We start from the raw sequence: 6,815 nt of genomic DNA, 5'->3' as shown, positions 1-6,815 counted from the left end.
GGTCGGCATGGACAGGTTGGACCGAAGGGTCTGTGTCCATGCTGTACATCTCTATGACTCTATAAATGTCATTGTCGGGATATAATCGATGAATTTAAAGTTTAAACTTTAACATTAAAGTTGCCTGTCAGAGATTGTATTCCCTGTAGCAAAAAACAGGGACTGCCCACAAGTAAATAATAGAGAAGTGTAAAATGTCACCAATGGCTATCTTTTGAACCCTGCTGCAACATTACTTCATGCATTGAGCTGTCAAACGTTCGGCACAACTCTCTCCACATTATTTTCTCGCGTCAAAGAACAATTGATCAGATTTCAGACCTTCCACCCTCGTACCTATCTCACACGCTCTTACAGATCCAGAATTCCACAAGGTTGCAAATTTTAAGATGTTACCACAGCAACAAAAGATGGTGAATTGTTCGAGACATTTTCATTCGGTGGGGCATTCTGATTTCAAATGTTAATTTGCTAAGAAATGTTCTACCCAGAGCACAAAGTCACAAAGGCCGTGTGTGAGCTAGAGTAATAACAGTTTCTGTTATGCTAAGAAGGTCTATTATAGTAACAGCTTCCTTTCATTCAGTTATCACAGTCATTTATTTAATTAAGACAGCAGTATTGACATTGGATTTGAGATACAGATGGCTCTTAGAATTTTATGACATTAAGTGCATCAAGGCCAGCTCTTGTAATGTAATTACACTGTAAAATAGATAAAATGTAACAGTGCAATCCATTTCAAAGTTACTAAGCTGTTTCGTGACCTCTCACACATGGTACTATTGTTCTAGCATTCTTTGTGAATGAGTTCTTAATGTCCATGTCCACCTCTGCGGTTTCATAAGTTAATGATTAAACAGCAGAGTTTGCACAGAGCAGAGAAGCCCAATCGTACAATACCCTGAAATGGAATGAAGTCAAATGCACGCCAACAAGTGTCAAGTTACCGATGACGGGAACAAAATGATGTGGTCTTTCTGGACCGGTCAAGATGCCATTTCTCAATGCTGCTTACTGCTTGTATATTCAAATTGGAAAGGGAATACATTTAGTTCTGTGTTTTGCTTCTTACCAATGACTTAGAAACATAGAAAATAGGAGCAGGAGTAGTCCATTTGGCCCTTTCAGCCCGCCTATCATTCATCGTGATCATGATTAGTCATCCAAGTGAATGACATTGAGTTTCACCTCACGTGCATATCCAACCCCAACTTGAGATAGCACAATGCTTCGGTCTCAGCTGTTTTCTGTGGTTGCGAATTCTGTGGTAGTTCACCACTCTCTGGGTGATGAGATTTCCCTTCATTTTAGTCCTCCACTTTTCATTATATCCTTAGACCTGTCATCTTTCACCATCCTGTTCACTAGAGGGAAGTACTGGAGGCTGCTCGTGTCTGTGTTTAGTTGGATTGTCCAACCATCCAGAAAATAACCATGAAGCTTCATGAGGTACTGCCTCACACAGTACTCTTTCCCAGGATAATTGGGAAGAAGGTGTAGATCTGGGGCAAAGTGGACCTTCCTTATCTTTACCTCACTTGTGGCCTTATTACAATTAGAATTTGGTTAATTGTCACATATACTCACATTACAAAAGATCAGGAGTACAGTGAAAAGGGTCCAATGTTGCCAACACATGGCACCATCTTAATTACAAAATACCTAGGTACAAATCTTAGGTGCAAAAAGAGGAGAAAATAAAGAAAAAAAACACATTACAGACATACATTATAAGCGTTAGCAAAATAAGACATAAAGCTAAAAGATAGACATTATAGTCTTTTCTATGAGGCCTCCACTTGGTCTGATCGCGCTCCACCAGCTTGCAACCAGTAACCATCTTTGCTCCATACCAACAGGCCACCATTCCCAATCTGCTCTGATGGTCCACCCACTGTGCTCTGACACCCCAACAAAAGAGGAAAATTACAGAAGAAAACAAAACACAAGAGAAAAAAAAGAGGCAAAGAGAAGAGGAACAGACAGAATGGATGAGCTCTGGCTGGAGCGTGCTACTCCTCCGCCATCTTGGATGATATCGATACACTGACCTCCCAACCAGGTCTCAAGTGGCAGCATCAGTCAGGTAGCCCCTGGAGGGGATCAGGGCTGCTCAGGACAGAGAATACCATTTCCATTGCTGCTGTCTGTGGGCCAAGCAATATCTGAGTAGGAACCTGAGTAAAGAGGGCTTGGAGACAGCCTGAATTGCAATGCTGACTAACAAATAGCCCACAAATAGCAATTGGAAAATCTTTTCATTCACTCATGAGACATGGGCATCACTGGCCTAGTTGCTGTGGAGAAGGCAGTGGTGGAGCTGCCTTCTTGAATGGCTGCAGTCCACGGTCTGATTTTGTTTCTTTGTTTAATAATGATGAGACTTTGTAGTGATTGCTACAACTGAGTGGCTTGCTACGCCATTTCAGAGGGCAGTTGAGAGTCAACCACATTGCTGTGGGCCTGGAGTCATATGTTGGCCAGGCCAACTGAGGATGGCAGATTTCTTTCTCTGAAGGACATTAGTGACCAGAAGGCTTTTTCAACAATGGCTTCATGATCATCAAATACCAGATTGTTAAATTCCACTATCTGCCATGGGCGCGGCATGGTGGCTCAGTATTTAGCACTGCTGCCTCACGGCACCAGGGACCCAGGTTCGATTCCAGCCTCGGGAGACTGTCCGTATGGAGTTTGCACATTCTCCCCATGGGTTTCCTCCAGGTGCTCTGGTTTCCTCCCATAGTCCAAAGATGTGCTAAATTGCCCGTAGAGTTAGGTGCATTAGTTAGGGGAAATGGGTCTGGGTGGGTTACTCTTCGGAGGGTTGGTGTGGACTGGTCGGGCCGAAGGGCCTGTTTCCACACTGTAGGGAATTGAATTGAATTGAATCGAACCCAGATCCTCGGAACAAGTGTTATCAAGAGATAGCTGGGTATTTAATATAGTCGCACTTGGAATATTGTGTGCAGTTCTGGTCGCCATATTTCAGAATGGATGTGGAAGCATTAGAAAAGGTGCAGAGGAGATTTACCAGGATGTTGCCTGGTCTGGAGGGAAGGTCTTATGAGGAAAGGCTGAGAGACTTGAACCTGTTCTCATTGGAAAGAAGAAGGCTAAGAGGGGATTTGATAGAGACATATAAGATGATCAGAGGATTAGGCAGGGTAGACAGTGAAAGTCTTTTTCCTAGGATGATGACGTCAGCTTGTACGAGGGGATATAACTACAAATTGAGGGGTGATAGATTTAAGACAGATGTCAGAGGCAGGTTCTTTACTCAGAGAGTGGTAAGGGTGTGGAATGCCCTACCTGCTAATGTAGTTAACTCAGTCACATTAGGGAGATTTAAACAATCCTTGGATAAGCACATGGGTGATGATGGGATAGTGTAGGGGGATGGGCTTAGATTAGTTCACAGGCCAGAGCAACATCGAGGGCTGAAGGGCCTATTCTATGTCCTCTGTTCTAAGTATCTTAATACGACATGGACCCAGTGTATTTAGCCCACTGGGGAAGGAAACTGCTATCCTTACCTAGTCTGGCCTACATGTGACTCCAGCCCCACAGCAATGTTATTGCCTCCTAACTACCCTCTGGGCAATTAGGGATGGGCAATAAATGCTGGCCAGGCCAGTGATGCCTTCATCCTGTGAATGAACTTTTAAAACAATACATAGCCCTTCTTCTGAACTTATAGTGAAGGGGAGGTCATGGTTGGAGCAGCTGAAGATGGTTGGCTTGATGTAGCTGCCCTGAGAGAACCCTGTGTTGACATCCACTGGAGGGTTTTCCCTCTTGTCCTCACTGACTTCCAGCCAATCGATGCAGTCCAAACCCAAATTGAAAGCAAAGTTCATCTAACTTCAACATTGGTCAGCCCTGGTTGGTGCTTACGCAGATAACTCGGTCTTCCTCTGTTTCACTTCCCCTCGTTGTTTCCCTTTAAGTGATAGACATTCCCCGACTGGCCTCACCAGCTTGTTTTTTTTCCTCAAAGCTGCCCATTTGTTGTGACAGGTGTAATGTACCTCTACTTAATTAATCTTGTCTTTGCTGCTCTTAATTTAACAGTCCATCTGCCGAGGCTGCGATTTGAGATATTTTAAGGTCTGCCTTCCAGATGGATACCTGGTTACTATACCCATGAGACAGCAGCTTCTGTTCCAATTAATAACTGCACTCATGAATGCCTTTGCATCAGGAGACAATCGGAATCAGTGTTAAACTAACCCATATGTCAATCACTTGAGTCACTTGCAGCTAGGAGTCATTAGGGGTCTACAGAACAGAAAAAAGTCCTTTGGCCCATTGTTTCTGTGCCAATTGAGGATAACCACCCACTCCCCTTTTACAACACTTGGCTCATAGCCTGGTATGACACAGAAGTGGGTACTGCAAATGCTGGAGATTAGAGTCAAGATTAGAGTTGTATGCCTCGGCATAAGTGCACATCTAAATGCATCCTAACATTAGAAAGATTTCTACCTCTGCCACCCTTACAGACAGTGAGTTCCTGACTCCCACTAATGCTAAAGTCACCATAGTTCCAGAAAATCACAGCATTGCTCTCTCAAGACAGAGGGGGAGGGAGAGAGAGAGAGAGAAAACAAGGGGCAACTGTGGGGGCTTAATCTGAGGGTCACTGTGCCTCAGGGAGAGTTTGAGAAGGAGAGTCTTTCATAATATCATCAGCTGGTGTTAGAAATGAACCCATACCACTGGGTCTGGTTGCAAACCAGCCATTCAGCTGACTGAGCTAACTCCTTGCCCTTTAGCGTGAAACATTTCTCCTTACATCCTGCTTAATTCCTCTGCCCCTTACCTTCAATCCAAGTCCTCCCACATTTGGTCATTAATGCCTCCACCAAACAGAATGGGTGTATTAATAGGAAGGGTTTGGAGGGATATGGGCCGGGTGCTGGCAGGTGGGACTAGATTGGGTTGGGATATCTGGTCGGCATGGACTGGTTGGACTGAAGGGTCTGTTTCGTGCTGTACATCTCTATGACTCTATGACTCTGTCTACGCCCTCCACAGTGTCTCCATGATTCCACATAAAATCCAATCCAAAGATGGAGCCAAGTGAATAGGCAATCACAGAATGGCTCCAGTACAGAAGGAGGCCATTTGGCCCATTGTGTGTGTGTTGGCCTTCTGCAAAAACAACAGTACCCAGTACCGCTACCATCCCCTGACATAATGATAAAGAGGGATATATGGAGTAGACAGATAGAAATGTTTAAAGAAGATAGTGTAGTGATTGTAACGAGGTCAGCCAGGTGGACCTCATAGAATATGAGTTTCCTGATTGGGACTGTTAACCTGGTCCAATCAGGGAGCCCTGGCTGACAGATATGAACAGGAGATTCAGAGTCTTCTCAGTTTAGGGGACTGACTCTGTGCTGGCTGGTGTTATAGTCAGTATGTTACTGTTAGCTTCTGCTTTCCTTTTTTTGGGAGGTGGAAAAACCTGATTCCTGAACTGTCTAAATTACTTAGCTAGTTTGTTAACTGGCATTCCTTTTAGTGAGGACTGATTGTTAAACTCCTGATGTGCATAATGTGTTTCAGGTGTAACTCAGTTCTCATTAGGGGGTTGTTGTTTCACTGGCTGGTTACAGCCTGTGTGTTACTCTTTTCTCTTTTACTATTTGAGGAAAGTAAAATATTAATTTTGTGGTAGGGCTTAGCCCTTGGACTCTAGTTTCCTTTGTTTTTTTTTTAATGTGTCTTCACTGTGTTTGGTGTTTGGACTGAGCCTTTGTGGAAGACATACATTTTACCAGAGGAGCTGTTCTTGTGGAGAGGCCTTGCCTTGGGACTGGGCCTCTGAAGATTGAACATCTGTGTGTGTGTGCTGGGAGGTGAGCAGTTGCTGTATCCTGGAGTTTGGGAGAAGACCTTTCCTTCAGGAGTGGACCAAACCCCTGTGAGTTAACTGCACCTGTACTATGTACTGTGTTCCTGTGAGTGGGCCTGGCTCTCCAAGACTGGACCAGGACTCCATGGAGACTGAACACCTGTGGGGTGTGTATTTGCTGCCTTTGGGAGTGGACTCTGCAGTTTGGAGTGGACTCCATTTTGGACCATGCATCTCAAAAATTGGAGTGGACTCCATTTCTGGGAATGGACTCTATATTTTGAGTCAGTTAACAAACTAGCTAAGTAATTTAGACAGTATTGTGGACTGTGTACTAAAAAGGACTCTTTTTTTTTGGTAATTAACTGTATTGTTGTTTGTTAGGTCTATCACTTGCACTGTCTTGCGTGTCCCTGGGTCTGGCAGGCCTTGCTGTGAGCTGGGAGGCTCATGGATCATCCTGAAAGCTGTCACCCCGAGAGCCGGAGGGTGGGTAGGCCGCCCTGATGCCAGTTGCCCCGAGAGCCAGATGGTGGGTAGGCTGTTCTGAGCGCTGTCGTCCCGATAAGGGTTAGTTGGTACGGGCTGTCCTAGAGGGGGTCGAAAGGTGTCAGAGCAGCCGAGAGCCAGAAGGCGCGTAGGGGCGGGCTGAGATCCGGAAGGCATGTGGGCTATCCTACACGCTGTCGTCCCAGGGAAGGGGACGGGCTGTCCTAGAGGTGGCCGATAGGTGTGCCAGGATAGCCCACTGGTCGGAGGTGCAACGGGGTGGGTGAGAGCCCAATGGTACGTAGGGGCAGACCGAGAGCCAGAAGGCGGGTAGCCGTCCTCAGCACTGTCACCCCGGGCAGGTACCGGGGCGGGCTGCCCCAGAGGTGGTCGAAAGGTGCTGAGGGTGGTCAGTGAAGCCGGAAGGTGGGTAGGCCGTCCTGACCGCTGTCACCCCGGG

The sequence above is a fragment of the Chiloscyllium plagiosum genome, chromosome 13 (assembly GCF_004010195.1).
Source record: "Chiloscyllium plagiosum isolate BGI_BamShark_2017 chromosome 13, ASM401019v2, whole genome shotgun sequence".
Lineage (NCBI taxonomy): Eukaryota > Metazoa > Chordata > Chondrichthyes > Orectolobiformes > Hemiscylliidae > Chiloscyllium > Chiloscyllium plagiosum.
Note: the sequence above shows the minus strand (reverse complement) of the source record.